The sequence below is a fragment of the Hermetia illucens genome, chromosome 6 (assembly GCF_905115235.1).
Source record: "Hermetia illucens chromosome 6, iHerIll2.2.curated.20191125, whole genome shotgun sequence".
Taxonomy (NCBI): domain Eukaryota; kingdom Metazoa; phylum Arthropoda; class Insecta; order Diptera; family Stratiomyidae; genus Hermetia; species Hermetia illucens.
In genome coordinates, this window is record NC_051854.1 from 29,972,619 (window position 1) to 29,995,011 (window position 22,393).

The 22,393-nt window shown below is 37.3% G+C and overlaps 2 protein-coding genes across 2 annotated transcripts in view; one reads left to right on the top strand and one right to left on the bottom strand.

Moving 5' to 3' along the window:
• Window positions 1-22,393, bottom strand: part of LOC119658591 (RNA helicase aquarius) — a 131,068-nt gene that overhangs the window by 67,761 nt on the left and 40,914 nt on the right. The gene's annotated exons all lie outside the window — the stretch shown is intronic.
• LOC119658593 (probable G-protein coupled receptor Mth-like 4) overlaps window positions 1-22,393 on the top strand; it is a 37,301-nt gene that overhangs the window by 13,014 nt on the left and 1,894 nt on the right. The window lies entirely within an intron of this gene.

Consider the following 22,393-nt stretch of genomic DNA (forward strand, 5'->3'; position numbering starts at 1 on the left):
CATAGGCATTAAATTGATGATGGTCTTATTATAATTGGTGATGTTCCATCTAGTGACGCTTTCGTTACACCACTTTTTTTCATTATTTGAAATTTTCGGTCGTCTCACTACCAAATGTGAAAATAGTCTTTATTTTTGTGAATGAATATATGAATTCTTATAGTCAATTCATGCATTCTCGAGTCTCATGCACGATTTCCAGGACACGAAATCATTAAATTTCAAGTCAACAAAATATTTTATTGTTCTTTCACTATCACCGGAGTCAAGAGAAACAGATGCACATATGACCCTTGGAATTATCATCTACATTTCATATTAACTTCGAAATTGGCATTAGTTGCACTATGAAGATAGAAGCACAGCACCTACTCGTACAATATCAGTGGCTTGAAGCAAAGAAATTTTAATTTGTAATGTTTTAGATTTCACTCCATGGCAAACACTGAATCCCTACAGCTTATTTAAAATTCCAACAGAAGGAATATTTAAAGTTTTAATAAAAAAAAATTCACGAAATTATCTCAAATGTTTCAGTCATATCCACTCTAAAAAAAGCGAAAACATTCTCCTGTGTCCAGCTTATCAGCCGGTTCCGATCCGGCTAATCTTGATTCCGCTGAATAGGGCCTTGAACTACAAAAATCACGACGGCTCAGCGAAAGCAATGACTACAACAAAACTCACGACGCCTCATCCAAAAACAAATAATGGCTAGAGCATACAACCAAGAAGACTATACACAGTTTGCATGGAAGAAGACTATGCACAGGAGATTCAATCCCTAGTGCATTCTTTGAAAGGTTACGGAGACGGAAAAGCTTTGCACATTTTCGACCGTGACAGGAGTTGCGCCAGTAAAATTCCGCGCATAAGGGCTGGTGTTAGTATGTGTATGCAGCGCATTGGTGTGCGCCCACGTGGTTGCGTGGCAGCATCGGTTATAACTGTAGATATTGCACAGCTGTTTCTGGCTTCTCACATACAAGCGGGAGCAAAAGGCAGAGCTTCCTTAAAGATTTATTTCGGATCTTAATAGAATCACTGAGCGAACGATGCTTCAAAATTCCTCAACATTCTCAGCAATAAATCCATGTTTGCTCTCCTAGGAAATGAGGATCAATCTTTCGGATGTATCTGTTTCCTGCTGGGATAAGATGAAGAAGCACACACAAGAATACCATCAAAGCAATGTCGACATACCAATATCACTTACCTACCTCCTCCCTACCTGACAGATGCAACAACAATAACGTCCCAACGTTGGGTTTTGTTTAAAATAAGTAAAATTAATCGTTTTATAAGTTAAACCTTCAATGTAGGGATGTGAATTGAGAAATTGAAAGAAGTAAATTGGAAAAATTAAGGGGTGTCAGGACGGAAGAAAATGAAGGAATATTGCATATTATTACATGCTTTCCCCCCATTAGATTGTCTCTGGACAAGGTAAAGATTATGCTGCTTATGCCGCCTATACGTCGCACTCGTTCAATTAAGGAAGTCATCCCGCGTGAAGGTCGTTTTTTTTCGCTTTTTTCAGAAATTTTTTTGTGAAGAACTGGATAAAGATACAAATACACAAATTTCACCATAGATTTATTAATACCTTGAGCGTGCATAGTAATTTTTCCAGCCCGATAGCATAGTTCATTATTGAAATACAGAGCAATTTATACACCCATCTCCAAAAAAAGGTGTTTTTCTGCTGCTGCCGCGCTAGAGGGCGCTGCGATCATTTTAAAGAAAAAAGGTAAACTGCATTTTAACGTACAAACTTAACTACAGTCTGCAAACTAGGATTATTAAAAAATATTAAAAGTTAAATTTTTGGTGCCGTGTTAAATTTTTTTTGTGAATTTTGGTGTTTTTTCGAGGCTCCTTTAATGAATAAAAAAAAACTACTGAATGGATTGCAATTATCCTAGTTTGCGACCGTAGAAATATGTTCTGAATAAGTCGTGAAAATTTCAAGGAATTTCATTTGATAGATTTTGAACTATGGTGGCAGCCGATTTTCAATATGCAGTTTCGAGAAAAACGCATTTAAAAAATAGAATGTGATTTTTAGCCATAAAATCTTAACTGATTATTAATCTGCTATACCTAGTCCATAGAACTTAGGTTTCTTGAAGAAACACATATACGGCCTTGGCTTCAATTCTCGTCCTTTTAGTGAAGTCATTCGTAGGTCATTTGGACCGATAAATACGCATTTTATTACGGCGATCGACATAAAACTGGCATGTGACTTATCATATGTTTAACACTATAATTTCCGAATAACACCGAATATCAAAAAATCATTTTACCCATATATTCTGCACTATATCTAGATACAATTGATGCCAAAAAAATCGATTCCCCGAATCCCATACACGGGATGACCCCCTTAAAGAGAGACAATTGGTTGGTATAGGTTCTTTAAACTATTGTGGAACAGTGTATTAATAGACATGAATTGCTAAAATAATAAAATCTAAAAATTATGATCTAATTACCTTCAAAATTTATTGAGAGCAATTACTTTTAAGTTTAAATGTATCATATATTGCAAAATATATTTATTTACTTGCCTGTTTTAAATGTTTATCAGTAAACTGTGGACATTATCTACATCTACTTTCATAAACTGAATTTAATGCATTTTGAATTGCCTTGGTTTGTTGTAATAAAATATTGTTAAAGTATCTCTGGGAATTCATTCTGGAAAAACAAATCTATTTTGATATTCTATAACATTTTATTGGGGGTGTGGCCTTGAAATATAAAACACATTCCGTAGTGGGTAATTCAGATTTGAAAATGTTAAAAAAGTTCTTAGATTTTTTTTGCCATTGGCTATCACATTGCTCCTTGTTAACTATGTGCGGATGTTGACTCTCAGCAACTATGCCCCTATAAACATATATAACAAAGATATGTATACTTTTGTTTGTGTTGTATACTTTCATGACGAAGCGCTTGAGAAAACGCTAAAATTTTTAAACTCTGTAAACAAACTTGAAACAAATATTGGCGTTGTTGAAACTCTTTCACCATACATTCTTGTAGTCAAAATAATTTCGGACAACGAGAAAATTTTCGAATGATAAACAAAAGTATCGTATCGAATGATACATGCCTCTAGAACTATTATATTCTGGAGAATGGACGGAAAAGTTCAAGATGCGGTTAATGAGTTTTCACTGTTATATTAACAAAATAATGAAATAAATCAAGAATTAGCAGTTGAGCACTTTCCTGTGAAAGGTTTCGTAATTTTCTTATGGATGAAAGGTGGAACGTATCGATTTCTGATACGCAAGTAGCCAAAAATGTAATTATAAACTATTTATAAATATATCGAATTATTTACTTTAACGTAAAGCTGTTATCTTTCGAAATTTCAAGCAGCCATAATTGTGATCTTACGGTGTTTCCAGCGATTGAATTGTTTGAAAGATGCACCGCTGATGAAGGGAACAAGTGGTTCCCGGAATATCGGTATATGCGAATAAAATAAATTATTCTAGCGAAAAAGCAACAACCATTTAAATCTTTCAAGCAAAAAATTGATGCGGAAAACCTCCTAGAATTAATAGTAGTGGATCTGGCACAATTTTTCAACAAGTTTATTTTCAAAAAGAAAAAATTAATTTTTTAAAATTTTTCAGATTTTGAGTTTTGAGAAAGCTCTCCAGAATTTAATAATTCAATAAATATTTTTTAATTATAACAATATTATATATTATACAACCGTTGAAACGACAATCCATTTGGATCTGGGCCTTGAAGCGTGTTAGAGCACTTCATTCATGACCGTAACGGTACACTGCAGGACTGTGGTACTCTGTAGGCGATTTGAGTCAGGTACTCATTCATAGCTAAGTCTCCGACATCCAGTCACGATAATTACTCTGCCAACAGTGAGATATGAACCGCGGTTTCGTGCTATGACAGCCCAGCACTCTAACCACTTGAGCCATCTGGGTACAATCTATATAAGTATAATAAAAAAAAATCATTTCCAATTACAGATTTGGGGGTCTTCCGCTCCTTTAAATCGAACACAAAATCATGTACAATCACAAGGTTGTACCTCAACAGATTTCGAGGTAATAAGTTATTTTTGGAAATTAAACTGAGGTTTCAGGTTTTAATCAATTAAGAGCTAAAGATATTTATGATATATGTGATTGTATCCAGATATTTATGATGTACACATGAGATTTGAGTTTATGATTTTTTAATTGGTTTTCTTCCATTAATTCAAAGTCGAACATCATATCTGCTTTAAACTCAGTACGACACATGCTATCGCTGTCGGTTCCCAGCAACGTGTTTCAGATGTCCCCACCATTTTCTGAGAAACTGACATTCCTCCTCCACTATTCTACACCACACCTGGAATAGTGGGGCCCATTGCATGGCATAAGCTGAAATGGAATGATCTGTTCGTCTGTCACAGTAGATTTACTCTGAAATGGGTAAACCTATTGTCAGGAAATTTTGTGAGAATATGTGGTCTATGAATCATTACATCTGCAATGAAATTCATCGTTTTAGTTTGGATTTGAGAGGGGCTCTTTATACATACGGGAGGGGGGAAACAAAATTATTTTCACAGAATATGTATGTATGTATGTATATGTATATAAGTGGAGTATCAAAGCAAAGGGCTCAATTTTGAAATTTTCGAAAATAATCGCATTACTGATTTTGCGTGAAACGCAGGGGAGTGAGGACTCAAAGTGGGTATCCCCAATATGAAGGGCAGAGTTGCGAGTTTGCAAGTTGCGATCAAGGAATGTTTGGAATTTTTAGTTTCTCACATAAGATGGACACAAAACCTTAAATGTTTTTTTTCATCAAATATACTCATGCGGGATATCGAATGAAAAGCCTCGGTTAGTGCTTTCCAAAGCCGGCTAGTTTTGACATTGTTGGAAAGGTGGGGAGTACGGAGAGTCGAAAGTGATCATTACTTTAACGGACCCATTCTCAGAAACTACCCAACCGGAAAATCTGAAATCGTGCGGCTGCCACTATATTGTGCCTAGGCTCCGAAATACTGTTCATTCCGATATCTGTCCAAATAAAGTTAATAATAGTATATCACTACAATTTGATCCTGCCAGGCTTGGTGGTAATCGCACTATTACTAACAAACTTATAATAGATCAAATTTTCCGTTTCTGTGCAAATTGAAGACTTTGGATGTCAATATCACGCGAAAGCTGATATTCTCATATAATATATGCATACATTACGGTACTAATGGAACAAATGCACCCTCAAATGGCTTTATAAACGAAATATACAAAAACTTTCATACCTGAAGCGTCCAGCTTCCGGTTTCCCGACTTATTTTTTATTCATTAAAAAAACCGTGAAAAAACACCGAAATTTACAAAAAAAAGTTTAACAAGGGACCAAAAATTTAATATTTTTTAATAATCCTAGTTTGCACACCGTGGTTAAGTCCGTACGATAAAATGCCATTTACTTTATCTCTTTAAGATGAGCAGAGCATTTCATGTAAATTTATTGCACTCTAAGACTTGTATGACGTCATCATCATATAAAGTGGACTAGCTTTCTTTAAGTTATTTCTATGAATCCTCGAGAGAGACACGTGTATTTATATGTATGTGCTAATAAAATTTACGGGTAGTGTGCAATAGGATAGAGGTATGTGTACTTACTACCAGTAGTATTTACTTTAAGTACATTTGTATATGTATGCTTTGGTGCATGGAGTAAAGTAGAAATACGTGAAGATGTGTTAGATCAATTTGGATGGGCAACGTTTGTTAGGATTAGGACAATATGTATGTCTTTGATGTGCATGGACATATGTACATCTGGTGTTTAGCAATTAATGAAATAATATTTTGCATTTTTGGCTACGTACGAATGGAAAACTGCATAGAGGGTCCCTCACATAAGATGAACACAAAACCTTTACACTCGCTCAGCTTCTGGCATCCCGACTCGTCCTATATTATTTTGTTTTTGTGGTTTTTATTGGGAAGTAAAACTTAGAATAGTTCTTGGCGAGGTTACTAGTGTGTTTAACGGAACTGGTGAGTAAAAACACCGATCGTGGAAAAACTGCGAGTGAGGCGTTTTCGATGGTGTGGTCACGTAATTCACGCTGACGAGAATTCATTTACTAATATTGGTCTGAACTTCGAAGTCAATGGTAAGCGACCAAAAGGCCGGCCGAAGCAACGGTGGCTTGATAGGCTGGATGGGGATTTAAAGGCGTCGCAATTACATCCTTATCAGGCATTTGATAAAATAAAATGGCGAAACCGATCACGACGAGCCGACCCCCCTTGTGAACGGGACAAAGACTGAAGAAAAAGAAGATGTGAGGAGCGGCGAGTGCACGACAGCTCCGTGTCACATAGCTAAAAATTCCATTGCCCTCTATTTTTTAGAAAGCGATTTAAGTAAATCATTAGATGGAAAACTTTGTATTGATAATAGTCAACCTCATACGCTTCACACTCTGAGTTTAATATTATTAGCAAATGCCAAGATCTGATGTAGGTTAAACATCAGATATAAACAAGTCGAAATACCGGAAGCTCGCGCTTCGAGTATAAAGGTTTTCTGTTCATCTTATGTAAGAAACTTCAACGCACATTTTTCTATTCGTATATAGCTACAAATCCAAACTATTCCTTCATAGCTTTCCAAACTACAAAACATACGTACATTTTACAGCTATAGATATTATACTCACTCTAAACAAATAAACTGCTTATTTCCGAATACTGTACACATATATGCACGTATATAAACTCGTACTCATATTTCATTAGCACGCATATACTATATACCTACATATGTCTGTTTAGAGTAATTGATATTTATATACAAATGACTAAAAAACTAAAACAAAATAATTCTTTCCGACCCCATTCATAAGAACTCATTTCGTTATGGTATTGATGAATTGATATGTGATTATGACCTCATACAGGTTGAAGAATGCACGAAATTCACAAAAAATTGCAAAGTTTTACCCCCTATAATTTTGTTAATAATAGTTGGATTTTTTTTCAAACTTGACCAAATTGTGCATTATGTTCTTTGTTACACCCATGCCAAATTTTGTACTTCTGGGATGAATATAAGGGGGACTGCCGGGTAAATTTCTAAAATGTGGAAATATACTATTATTAACTTTATTTGTGTAGATATTGGAACCGGATGTATTTTGAGGCCTAGATTTAGTAGAGATGCACCACTGTGATTTTTTTCAGATTTTTCGGTTGGATAGGTTCTGAGAACGAGACCTGTTACACTTTTTGGGGGTCATATTTTGACCCCTCACTCCCCTATGTTTCATCCAATATGAAATATGGAATCAGTTTCGGAAAGTACTAATTAAGCCCTTTAATTTGATACCCCACATGGCCACATTTTATGAAAAAAAAAATGTGCACCCTCCATTCACATGTATGGGGAGCCCCCTTAAACTTAACACAAAACAACAGATCACATACTCTTAACAATTTTCGTGACAATCAGTCCAGTCGTTTCCGAATAAATCGGGTGTGACAGAGAGAGAGGCAGGCAGGCACCGAATCGATTCTAATGAGGTTTTGTTTCACACAATACCTTAAGAGGCTGGGGAGAATTAGATTCTTCTTGAATGAAATTGAACGGGATGAAGACAAGAAAAGATTTAATGTAATTTTCGGACGGGCATAATTTAAATTGTTTAACTTTTCAGCAACTTTTCCGATCTTAATATGGTTCTTAAAAAATTATATGACTTGACTCTGCTATCCAAGCAATATTCTGCGGGTCTCCCAAAGCCATACTTTGCTCTACCAGCTCTTTTCTGGTTGCGATAATGTTGCGCCGAGTCTCCTCTCCATATTGGAAAGTGAGTGTTTATCGCCTTCAACGCGGTGTTCTTCTGAGGAGTTACTAAAGGAAAACTAATTTTAAGAATATTTCTAAGTCGTTTTTATACAAAAACGCTATTGATTATGAATCTAGGGATTAGAAAAAAAAACAAGTCGGGAAACCGGAAGCTTGACGCTTCAGGTATAAAAGGTTTTGTGTTTCCCTATGTGAGGAGCATAACGTAGTTCTCCATTGGCTTATAGCATTGACCCGAGATATTTAAATCGCTCAGTTCTGGGCAGGTTACCACCATTGCCAGAACTCAGCGATTTAAATATCTGAAGGGGCAGATTACTGCCATTGAAAGAACTGAGCGATTTAAATATTTCGAGTCAATGCTACCAGCCAATGGAGAACTGTGTAATGATATGTTTCAAGCATTAACGCCACCTGGATGAAGTGACATTCCGCAACTGGTGTTCTTTGTGATCGACGTATCAGCGCACGTCCCAAATCTAAAATTTACTGCAATGTCATCCGTCTGTCGCTCTCTATAGTTTGAGTGTTGACTATAAAGGACAATGAACGGCGTCTTGCGGTAATGGGGACGAAGATGTTGCATTGCATTGGTGGCGTGACACGTTTTGATTACGTCTGAAATGAGAATATCCGCGGTCGATATGGGTTTGCAACGATCGTGGAAAAACTGCAAGAGAGGCGTTTTCGATGGTGTGGTCACGTAATTCACGCTAACGAGAATTCAACAACCAGTATTGGTCAGAACATCGAAGTCAATGGTAAGCAACCAAAAGGCGGCCAAAACAATGGTCGCATGATACACTGGATGGGGATTTGAAGGTCTCGCGATTACATCCTGATCAGGCATTTGATAAAATAAAATGACGAAACCGATCACGACGAGCCGACCCCGCTTGTGAACTGAAGACTAAAGAAAAAGAAGAAGATGTGAGGAACGGTGAGCCTGACAGTTCCGTGTCACATAGTTAAAAATTCTATCGGCATCTATTTTTTAGAAAGTAATTTAAATAAATCATTTGATGGAAAGCCCTGTATTGAAATAGTCAACCTCATACGGTTCACACTCTGAGTTTAATATTATTAGCAAATGCCAACAATTTAACCAACATCAAATATAAACAAGTCGGGAAACCGGAAGCTGGACGCTTCAGTTACGAAAGGTTTTGTGCATTTCTTAGTACGTAGCACGTAATATATGCATATACAATATTATGTGAGAATATCCACTTTCGGATGATATTGACATTTATAGCCTTGAATTTGCAAAGAAGCGACAACTTTGACGTATTATAACTTTGTTAGTAATAGTGCGATTTCCACCAAACTTGGTAACGTCATGCTCTATGTTACACCCTATATTGTTGCGAAATTTCGTCGTCCTAGCATGAACTTAAGGGGGGTTTTGCAGCGAATTACTAAAAATTATAGTAATGTACTATTATTAACTTTATTTGTGCAGATATCAGTGTGGAAGGTATTTCGGAGCCCAGGCACCATATAGTGGCAGCCTCTTGATTTTTTTCAGATTTTTTGGTTGGGTAGTTTCTGAGAATGGCCCCCGTAAAGGAATGGTCACTTTCAACCCCCCGCACTCCCCTCCTTTCCAACAAATGTCAAAACTAAGACCGTTTTCGAAAAGTACTAACCGATACCTTTAATTTGATACCCCACATGACTATATTTGATGAAAAAAAAAATTACACCCCCCTTTTGCATGTATGGGGACCCCCCCTTAAATTCGACGTAAGAGGATGTAACTCACTGTATGCGTGAGCGTTCACAGTTCCCACCTTTCTACCAAATTTGGTGTCAATCGCTGTAACCGTTTCCGAGAAAAATGCGTGTGACGGACAGACAGACAGACGGACACAGACAGACGGTAAACCGATTTTAATAAGGTTTTGTGTTTACACAAAACCTTAAAAAGGGCTAGGGAGAATTAGATTCTTCTTGAATGGAATTTTAATATTTCACTCGAATTTCAATTATTATCGTTAATTATGACGTCAGCATCTTATTTGTATGGCTTAGGATGCTGTTAATTAGCACAAAATTGATAAGTTTGAACTGCTATAACTTTCCCAATAATAGTTGGATTTTCATGAAACTTGGCATGTGTATCCACGAAGCTGTCGTCGGTTTAGTACGCTTAGGATGAACTTAAGGGGAGTTTTTTAGTCAATTTCTAAAAGTTGATAATATACTATTAGTAAATTTTTTGAGCAGATACCGGAATAGGACATCTCTTGAAGATTAGATTTCACATAAGTGTTTTACAAAAAACCTTAAAAAGGGCTGCAGATAAATAGATTCTTCACAAATGTGACTTTAATATTCCACGCGAATGTCAATTATTCCGGGTAATTATGACGTCAGCATCTGATTTGCATGGCTTTGGAAGCGGTAAATTCCCGCGAAATTGCTAAGTTTGAACTGCTATAACTTTTGCGTTAATTGCCAGATTTCCACGAAATTTAGCACGTATATACGAAATATTGTCCTCTATACTGGTACAAAATTCGGAAGTCCTAGGATGAACTTAAGGCGGGTCTTTCAGTAAATTTCTAAAAAGTAGTAATATACTATTAGTAAGTTTATTTGAGCAGATATCGGAATGGGACATATTTTGAGGCCTAGATTTCATCTAGACGCACCACCCTGATTTTTCTCGGACTTTTAGGTTGGGTAGTTTCCGAAAATGAGTCCTGTCTCACTTCAAGTGCGTACATTTTGACTCCTTACTCACGCACTTTGCAATTTATGCCAAAACTAATGCCAGTCTCGGAAAGTGCAAATCGAGACCTTTCATTTGATACCCTACACAACTATATCCGGTGAAAAAAATTTTTGAATCCTCCCTTTGCATGTATGGGGAGCCCCCCTTTAAACTACACCTAAATTTATGCCACTCGCTGTATGGGTGGGATTTCATAGTTCCCATCTGTCCACCAAATTTCGTTCGAATCGGTTTAGCCGTTTTGGAGAAAAATGCGTGTGACTGACAGACAGACAGACAGACATTGAATCGATTTTAATAAGGTTTTGTTTTACACAAAACCTTAAAAAGGAGGAAAGAAAATTTACAAACAGATAAGATATTGTCCCTTAATTATTATCCATAGTTAATATATTACAAATTTAAAAGACCAATTCACGGAATAGATCCGGCAAGTCATATACCACCAAACGAATGTTCTACGTGCATCGGAAAGGCCTTTATTTCTAGGTTGCTGTTAAAACCGCGTCGAATATTATTTTGTGCAAAAACATAAGCTCCTTAACAGGTGGCCATAACCACCAAAAAGCTTCACAGAAAATTGTATCTCTAAGCTCAATTTATAAAACAAAGTTGCTCCAAACATGGCATTCCAAAGTTTAGCAAAGCTGGATATCCACTAAGCAAACAAAATGCCATCTGAATAATCTTCTGATAACGAAGTAATCTATAAATAAAACACTGTTCAAAGTTTAGTTACCTCGGCATATTCCAGCAGAAGCCATATTGTAATACAATATCTCCCAAAAAATGTCTGCCTTACATGTATTGTGAAAATATATAACATGGCCACATGGAATAATTGTCGCCACGCTTCAATTGGAAAGTAACTACGCAGTGTCAATGCACAGCTCGACTAATGCGTCTTTTGAATTCAGACAACCTTCTGCGACTTAATTTACCTAATGAAGGTCTGCAATGGCCAAGTTCATTGTCAGATTTGTTTTCGCTGAAATATAAAAATTAAATTGTTGCCGCAATTTTTGAGGTCATCAATTATTTCGAATAAGTTGACATAATAGGAGATGATGTGTTTCGAACATTATTTTTGTTGTATTGTTCTTCTCTGAAACAGATTGAATTTTATGGGGTATTCAACAGTACTTTACAAAAATTGTCACCACCAGTCGTTAGTTGAATACAGTGACGATGAAACATGAAGGAGGTCTGGTACGGTGGAGAGCAAACAATTATTTTATTTGTCCAAAACAAAAAAAAAACATTTTTAGACAATAATTCCGGAATAAAAATAAAAGCTGAATGCTTCAGGTATGAAAGGTTTTGTTGACCTTTCGTGTAAGGATGCATATATGCATAGCTCGAAGTGGATATAGGTTGAATATATTCAATTCGATGTTGTACTGATATTTTATCTTTTTTAAGGGGGTCATCCCGTGTAAAGGCCGTTTATTTTCGCTTTTTTTACGTTTTGTTTTTGTGAAGAGCTGGATGAAGATACAAATGCGAATTTTTCACCATATATTTATTAATATCTTGAGCATGCGTAATAATTTTTCCAGCACGATAGCATAGTTAATTATTGAAATACAGAGCAATTTATACATCCATCCCCAAAAAAGGTGTTTTTCTGCTGCCACGCTAGCGAGCGCTGCGACCATCTTGAAGGAAAAAGTAAACGGCATTTTAAGGTGCAGACTTAACTACAGTCCGCAAACTAAGATTATTGAAAAATATTAAAAGCTAAATTTTTGGTACCTTGTTAAACTTTTTGTTTTGTCAATTTTGGTGTTTTTAAGGCTTCCTTAATGAATAAAAAAAAAACTACCCAATGAATCGCAATTATCCTAGTTTGGAGACCGTAGAAATATGTTCTGAATAAGTAGTGAAAATTTCAAAGAATTTCGTTGGATAGATTTTAGGGTATGGTGGCAGCCAATTTTCAATATGCAGTTCCGAGAAAAACGCATTTAAAAAGTAGAATGTGATTTTAGCCATAAAATCTTAACTGATCATTAATCTGCTATAACTAGTCCATAAACCTTAGGTTTCTTCAAGAAACACATGTATAGTCTTGGCTTCAATTCTTGTACTTTTAGCGAAGTCATTCGAACATCATTCGGACCGATCAATACACACTTTATTACGGCGATCGTCATAAATCTGGCATGTGACTTATTACGTCTTTAACACTATAATTTCCGAACGACTCCGAATATCAAAAAATCACTTTGCCCGTATATTCTACACTATATCTAGATACAATTTATGCCAAAAAAAATCGATTCCGCGGATCCGACACACGAGATGACCCCGTTAAGGACATATGCGCACTTTGAAATCTAACACATATAGTGAAGTGACATAATTTTAGTTGGGCTTTAAAGGGGGGCTTCCCGTACATGCAAAGGGGGAAGTAAAATTTATTTTTACCTAATATACCCGTATGGAGTATTAAAAGTTCAGTATTTTCACAGGCAGATTTTAATTTTCACGTAATTTGTGAAATGAGTGAGGGGACTTGTTTTCGGAAGCTTCCCAACCCAGAAATCTGAAAAATTTCAGAACATTGCGCTTATATGATATTTAGGCCTCAAAACTTGTCCCATTCCGATATTTACTCAAAAAAAATTTACTAATAGTGTATTAGTAACTTTTCGAAATTGACCGGAAAACCTTAAGTTCGTTTGTCAAAATGCAGCAGCATAGGGGATAGTATCGCGCACAACACTGAAAAGTTTAGTGAGAATCAAACTATTAGTATCAAAGTTATAGCATAATCAATTTCGCAGGGATTTATTGCACGTTGCACGCTCACGTCAAAATTAACGAGAATAGTTGACATTCGTGCGAAATATTAAAGTCTCATATATAAAGAAGTTACTCCTCGCCAGCCCTTTGGCCCTTGCCGCTAGTAGGTAAGCTCTTTTTAATGTTTTGTGCGAAACTAAACCGTATTAAAATCGATTCAATGTCTGTCTGTGTGTCACCTCCGATTTACTCGGACGCGGCTGAATCATCAAATTTGGTGAGGACATATGGTCTGTGTATCCCTTTACATGCAGGGAGTAGAATCATTTTGCGTTGGGATTAAGGGGAGCTCCCCTATGTGCGAAAGGGGGCGTAAATTTATTTTTTACCAAATATTGGCATGAAAGGGCTCGATTAGTACTTTTCGATAATGTTTTTCATAGTGAAATACGCGAGAGTGAAGACTTAAAATGTGTATCCCGAAAAGTGAAATAGGTCTCGCTATCATACCCTATCAAACCGAAAAATCAGAAAAAATTCAAAGTGCTGCATTTATATGAAGTCTAGGCCTCAAAGTGCGTCCCGTTCCGATATTTACACAAATAAAGTTAATAATAGTATATTTTAGAAATTTATCTGAAAACTCCCCTTAAGTTTATCCGAGAAGTATAACATTTTGTAGCAGTATAGGCAATAAAATAAAACACAACTCTGGAACTCGATCTAACTATTGTTAACAATGTTATAGAAGGTCAAAGTTTTGCATATCACTTAAATTTATTGCTCTTTAAGACGTGTATGACGTCATAACCACATAAAGTGAACTGCGGGTTCCATGGGGACATTTTAATTTTCCTTTACCTTTTCAAGTTATTTGTATAACAGTATTAATTACATGTTAATATATGTGTATATATAAGAGGCAATGTTTATTTGTTTGTTTTAATATGTATGTATGTTACATATCACTCGTACATCTTAGAGTTTGGCAATTTGCATTCTTAGTTATGGAGGATTTGAAAAACGTGCATAGAGAGTTCTTCACATAAGATGAACACAGCAGAGCTTGCCGTATTCCGACTTATTTGTATCAATTTTAGGTGATCTTCTTCACATTTAATGATGTTGAACTAGTAACGTGAAGCATATGAGGTTAACTATAATCAATACAATGCTTTCCAGATTAAATTATTTGTGTGAATGGCTCTTTCAAAAATAGAGGGCAATCGAATTTTTTAATTTTACATATAAAACTGTCGTACACACATCGTTCCTCACTTAGGGAAACGCAAAACCTTTGAATACCTGAAGTGTCAAACTTCCAGTTCCCCGACTTGTTTATCTCTTAGAAAGTGGAAATTTGACGGGAAAGAGGCAATTATCGAAAATATCGGTATATTCAAGACCAATAAATAACACTAGCGAATAGGAAAAAAGCAAGTCTTGCAATATTTCTACCAATTTTGACCTATTATAACTTTCCTAATAATAGTAGGATTTCCACTAAACTTTCCAGTATGAGGTTTCGTATTAAAACTTATATTACTGCGATCTGGATCTAGAATGAACTTGAGGCGGGTCAAATTTTTAAAGCATAATAATATACTATTATTTACTTGATTTGAAAAAATACCGCAATGGAGGATTTTTTGAGGCCATGATATCTAGGTGCAGACCATTACAATTTCTTTCAGATTTTTCGTTTGGGTAGTTTCTGCGAACGGGTTCCTAAAGTAATTGACGTTTTTCGACCCCCCGCGCTGTCCCCCTTTGTAACTAATATTTGCTTCGAAAAGTACTAATCGAGACATTTTATTTGATACCCCATATGACTATATTCGGTGAAAAAAATTGTACACCCCTTTTTTACAAGTATGGGAAGTTCAACTTGGAACAATGCAATTCGCCGCATGTGGTGGTTTACAGCTCTAAACTTTCTACCAAATTTCGTAATAATAGGTGTAACCACTTCTGACAGTGTGTGTGATAGACGGTGAATCGATTATAATAAATCTTTGTTTTCAACAAAATCCGGAAACCGGAAACTCAGCGTTTCGTATGAAAGGCTTTGTTCTTCTTCTTCTTCTTTTTCTTCAGCCTTTGTCCCGTTCACAAGCGGGGTCGGCTCGTCGTGATCGGCTTCGCCATTTGGCTCTATCGAATGCCTGATCTGGGTGCAATCTCGAGGCTTTCAAATCCCCATCCAGCGTATCAAGCCACCGTTGCTTAGGTCTGCCTTTTGGTCGTTTACCATCAACTTCGATGTTCAAACCAATCTTGGCAAGTGAATTCTCGTTTGCACGAATTGCGTGACCATACCATCGAAGACGCCTCTCTCGCAACTTTTCCACGATCGGTGCAATCCCATAACGATCGCGGATATCCTCATTTCGGCATCTTCGTCTCCATTACCGCAAGACGCCGTTCATTGTCTTTTATGGTCGGCCAACATTCAGAACCATAGAGAGCGACTGGACGGACGACATTGCGGTAAATTTTAGATTTGAGACGTTCGTTGATACGTCGATCACAAAGGACACCAGTGGCTTTGTTGAATTTGGATATTCGACATAGAAAATCTATGGGGAATACTTGCAAAGAAAGCCTATGCGAATGGATGCTACTTGAGGAAGAAGAAAATTTTAAAATGGTGGGACAATATCCAAGAAAATACTATGAAAAATTCAATAGCGACAATGCCAGATCTAATTTTTAAAGTCATAAGGTGTAATGGGAGTACAGCAAAATATTAATAATTAGCCAATGTGCGTTTATTTATTTTAATTTTTGTTAATTTAAAAAAATGAAGGTGTGTTTTGGCATTTTTTTGTTATTCTAAACTTAAAGAATGATACATTTACTGTTATGTAAGCCTTATATTCTCAAGGGTTCTATATAGTTAGAACGAGTAGCACATGGGGTGAGTATATAGAAATTACGCTCACTGTAGTTCATAGTGTATATTATGTATATTAAACATGATACTCAGTTTAATGTAGTGCTGACATTTTATGTCGCAGGAAATAGTGATTTGATGCAAAACTTTATAGTAAGTTGTATATATAATAGAAGGATTTCCGCTAAACTTTCCAATGTGATATTAATGCAAAATTTTATGGATGTAGGATGATAGTAAGGGGGGCCTATAGTAAAAATTATGCAAAATATAATATATAATATAAAACCTAATACCATGTAAAGGTAACCACAGACCATACACTCTCATCAATTTTCGTGACGATCGGTCCAGCCGTCTTCGAATAAATCGGGTGTGACAGACAGACAAACATCGACTAAAACTTTAAAAATACCAGACTTACTTAGAATTTATTAAATGATTTAATCAATCCCTGTGAAGTTCAGTCTTAGTTTGTAAAATATCAATTCGTGCGCCGAGTTAAAAACTCAATGAAAAATTTCTGTAGAAGCATACTAGATATTTAAAAATTGATCCTAAGTTCAGACACAAATCGGGATCATTGCTCTTCGATGCGATAGTGAATATCAAGAGATTTTACTGTGAATAAATATTCTTTCTTAAAAAAAAATGCAAGCAATTTATGAGGTTGTTATTCCCAATAAACATAAATCAATTAAAATAAACTGATCATATAATCGGAGCATTTTATAATTTTATAATACGATTGGAGTAAGTGATCCTTTACATGTCATCGATCATTATTGTTCTGGATTCTCTTCAATAAAATAATTAGTAAAAGAAACACAAGCACTTAAATTTGGCCATACATTTTGAATTTTGGCAATTTGGTAAGCTTTTGAACATGGCGTACCCGTTTTTGTAGGATTTCGTATTTGGAGTAGTTCTTTCAAACTCCCAATATTTTTGTGTAAATTCAGGTGCGTGCAGTCGATAATTATGCTATCAGTTTGTAAAAAAATATTGGATTACCTGATCAAAGAAACATGTTCTTGTGGGGAGCGTTCGATGCGCGTTCCCAAAAATCCTTGCAGGATTAAAACAAAAGTAAATTTCAGCATAATATTTTGCACAGTCAATATTGAACATATGTACATATTATCTATCGAAATATGTAAAAAAAGTTGGGTAACCGGAAGCTGAACGCTTCAGGTATGAAATGTTTTGTGAATTGCTCATGTAAGCATTTGTCCTATTTGTACCTAGCCCGTAATGTTTATGCATTTAGTTTGTCAGATCATTTCACTTTAGTATGATACTGACACTCTGTCCTAGAATTCAAGAAATTTGCACAAGTGACAACTTCGACCTGTTATAACTCCCGGAAATGTTGCAGTATCATGCTCTATACTATAGCAAAAGTTGATGATTATAGGGTAAACTTTAGGGGGGTCGCAGTCAATTTCTAGAAAAATATACTAATAATAAATTTGGTAATAGAATATTATTAAGTTTATTTAACCAGATATCGATATGGAGAGTATTTGGAGGCCTAGATACTATGTGCGTGGACCACACTATTGCTTTCCAGATATTTAGACTGGCTTATTTCTGAGAACGGTCTTCCAAGTAACTGACACCCTTTGATCCCCACCCTCGTACTCTTTGCAACAAAAGCGGCTTCGGAAACTACTAATCGAGACCTTTAATTTGATACCCCAGGAGAATATATTCGATGAATGAAAATTTTACACACCCCTTTCGCATGTATAGGAACCGTAGCCTACATAACGACGAAATTTATGAGCGATACCATCACCGTGAAGTTGTGGATAAAATCCGGCTCAATAGGTTACGGCGGACGGGTCATTTCATCAGTATGGATGAGGATGATTCAGCCCGGAAAGTCTATAAGGGCTATATCTATGGTAGAAAAAGAAGACGTGGCAGACCCTGCCTGAGATGGAGCGATGGCGTAGGTCAGGACGCCAGACAGGTTTTAGGGATATCGAATTAACGGACCTCGGCGCAAGACCAGGGTATCTGGAGTTCCTTATTAAGGCAGGCCTAGACCGGATACCGGTTGTTGCGCCGTTGATGATGATGATGATATCTTCAAGGTGAACACATTGCTGACGAAAAAAGAAGACCAGGTCTAGGCCAAAATGGAAAATTGCGGCAGCAGAGTATTATGGGAACTCAATAAATGGGTTCGTGATGTTCCACTTAATAGCAGACTTAGGAATCCTCCGATTCTCAAACAAAAGTCTAGTTTCTAGTCATATTTACGAACGAGAAGCTTTCCTAAATTTACCCCCATTTACTTGGAGGTGAAAGAGAAGAATGGTTGACAAATGGCCATGAGTGTTTTCAGATTACCGACTTAATAATCTTCATCGGCGGGTCAGTCATGGAGGGTGGATCGGGCGCGGGGGTGTTCTCGGATGATCCGATTATAGAACTGGCCCGACCCCTCGGAAAAATGACGACCATATTCCAGGCGGAGATATATGCCATTTCATTGGCAGCAGAAGAATGTCTGCGACAAAAATGGAGGGGACGCACCATTCGAATCTGTTCCGACAGTCGGCCGGCAGCATTATCAGCACTAAATAGCACCGACATATCAAGCCAGTTGGTGTGGAGTTGTCATCTGGTGGTGCTGAAACTTGGCCGACTGAACGTAACATTCCTGATGTGGGTGTCGGGGCACTCTAAGATCGCTGGTAATGAGGAGACTGACAGACTGACTCGCCGAGGGTATGGATCCACAATGGTGGGGCCAGAACCAGCTCTTGGAATCTGACCATCTACTGTCAAGTCTACTCTGAAGGGTGAAATTGCAAGAATTCACGCAGCCGAGTGGAGAAATTTGGACTCCTTCCTTGTGAAAGAGCCCAGGGCCACTAGAGCGGCATTTTTGTTGTTCCTTAAGAAGTGGGACATCAAAACCCTAATAGGGCTTTTAACGGGGCACTGCTCCTTAAACTAACATATGGAAAAGATTGGGGTAGTGATTTCGGCTATGTGCAGCCAATGTGAGAAGGAGGAGGAGACGGCCCTGCACTTTTTATGCGGCTGCCCGGCATCCTGAGATCTCAGACACTCTCTCCCTCTGGAAAATTTTCTCGTAGGCGGAAAGCCATTGAATAGGTGATTTACGGGGATAGTACAATGGACCTAACAATGGCCTGAATGCTCGGAGCTGCGACTCCCTCAGGAAACTAAACTACGAAAGAGATTGGAGGTTACTAGCTTTCAACGCAGGCGGCCGTTAAAAAAACTCGCTTTTGTTAAGCGAAGAGAATGAAAAAAGCGAGGCTTTGATTCGTTAAGGAACAATCGAAATTGGGAATAGATGAATATTGATATTCGTTCAGAATCCCTACATTTAAAAGCGTTAATTTTAATGTTTTTAGTCAATGTTCAATGTTATTCAATATTTTCAGGTAGTGTTTTCTGACGATTTGACGTTGTAATGGCTTACAGAAGTCAGTACGTTTGTCAGAAGGAATATGGGAGGGAAGTTCGATGGATCCTGCATTAAGGAAATCGTTAGGCATCCGACACTTTAATTGGGATGCGTGGTGGCAGCCAGCATAAAGGAACCAGAACTTCTTCATTTCGTCGAGAAGACCATGAGAAAGGATCAATATAAAAAAAATGGAGGCCGTCGCGCTGCCATCTTTGGATGAAATCGGATTTTTGACATCTTCCTCCATTTATACAAGATGGCGGCCCGTGCTGCACAGCGAAATCCATAAAAAAAATGACGTCAGAGGAAAATATCCCTTTATTTGGGATGGAGCAACGAGCACAGAGAGCACAACACCAATTCACAAATGTTAATAGATAATATTAAAAAAAAATTGGCGTGAGACGGTTGAGGTAAAAGCGTCCATTATAGCTTATTTCAAAGCAAAGTAAATGAAAAAAATATTATATACATAAATATATCTCTTTCTAAGATCTACTGCTATATTATATATATATATTTTGCTATTGAAAAATATAATTGAATAAAAACTTCATCACTTCATCAAATATTCCAAGTGTTTGTATTTTTCTTGCCAGGGACTGTAGTATAATAGTGCAGAGAGAACTTTGGCGAGAAACAACCGCAATTTGTTGTTGATGTTGAGGAAGCTACATTGATAGTTTTTTTACAAAACAACGAGGGTGGATTTAGCGTCGTTGATATGTCGAACAACATCAAGTTCACTGCGTCCGTCGATAGAAACGATGCTTTCTGCAATAGATATACAAACCGACTGACGCTTTCGATGTTTTGCCCATTAATATATGTAAAGAGGAAGAGTGCGATGATTACTCAGACTGAAAACCTTGGTTTTGTTCTTCATTGTCAACGGCGCAAGAACCGGTATCCGGTTTAGACTTGTCTTAATAAGGAACTTCAGACATCCCGGTTTTGCGCCGAGTTCCATCAATTCGATATCCCTAAAAGGAGGAGGATTTTTCTCTCGAACGCGGCCAAGAGTTCGCAATTTTTCCTGCTAAGAACCCAAGTCTCCGAGGAATACATGAGGACTGGCAAGATCATTGTCTTGTACAGAGCTTCGACCCAATGGTGAGGCGACTTTGCTTGCCTCCTCTAAATCCAGAGCCATTTGGCCATGATGGCCCATGACTCGGTGAGTGACCAAGTAGATGTTGTCAACATAGTGAGGTGTTTAAGGAAAGATTACACACAAATCATCTTGTTTCTTTATTGTTTTGAATCAAGCCGCTGTGAGAATTCATTTGATTGTACGCTGCATTTCCCACTGCTGACCGTACTGACGTATAATTACATGGATTTTGCCTAAACGTTTCCTCTCAAACAGTGTAGAGACATTTGTTGCAGTCGCTTAATGTATTAGCGTCAACTAGTGGTTGTTCTGTCGAATCAATCACATTCAAGGGAAAACCAGCACAATAAGAAGAGCGTACCTGATGTGGATTCCCATTCGACGAGGTAAATATTCAGATTCTGGAAGTTGACGAGAGGAGCTCTCTACAACGCTCATTTTTAACATTTTTGAGAACAAACGACAAAAGATTGAGATTGGTACCCATTTCCCTTGATTGAATTTTCCTTTGTTTGTCCTTTTTCTCTAGGGGAACTTAGAGACACTCCGGAAGAAGCATTAATCGTTTGTAGCACGAAAACTTTCCTTTCGGGAGTTTTTGGTGCTCGGTCCTGCATGCCAATGTCTGCTGGCAAAGACTATAGAGGAACGAGCTTTGGAAGGATACGTGCACGTGTACCAAGTACGAAATATTTATCCTCATAATCGTACTGATTCGATCAGAGCCTTGGGGTGGCTCATTGAGTGGAGGGAGGAAAGAACATCGGAAGATGTCTCAAAGAACGTCAAGTGTGAGATTTCCAAGTAACGTTCTTTGGAGAAGGGAGTACCTTGTATTTAAGTTTTTGGGGCTGCTCTGCGCGTGGCTTGTAGTAAAGGTCCTCTTGGCAAGACCTGTCAAGTCGTTACCAACTAACAAGAAGCCGCCATTGTTTGGTACATTCAGCCGTCCAAAGGATAATGAAAGTACCAATCGTAAAATTTTGTGAGTGGGCGGACGAGGCGAATCGAATAAATTAATCTTGGAAAGATGAAACCTTGTTTTTGGGATCTTATGTGTATAAGAGTATCTGTATGGGTGAAGTGAATGCCGCGATTCAAATCTCAATGGTGGCAGAGGGATTTGTAATCCTGACTGTCGACCCAGCTGTGAATTAGTACCTGAGTTAAATCGGGATAATAATCCCGGGTGCGCGCAATGCTGACCACATTGCTGAAGTGTATCGTTACGGTCGTGAATGAAGTGTTTTAATATACTTCAAGGCCGATGATTTCGAACGAAGACATTTTAGTATAGCGTCAGCATAGTATATACTGAGAAAAAACTCTTTCCCGTTTGAAAAGAACGGTTTTTGGTCTATTGATTTCTATGTCGGGTCAAGTTTTGGTCTATTATTTCCAGGCTTACACTGGCAGATTACAATAAGAATAAAAAAGTAATATTAAATGCGGAGTTGGAGCTGTGCCGCAGGGAGACGATGACCGCCGTTGAATAGATTTGATATTGAGGATGATTCGGTGGGAGACAGTGCTTCTGTCCAGAAATTGAAAATT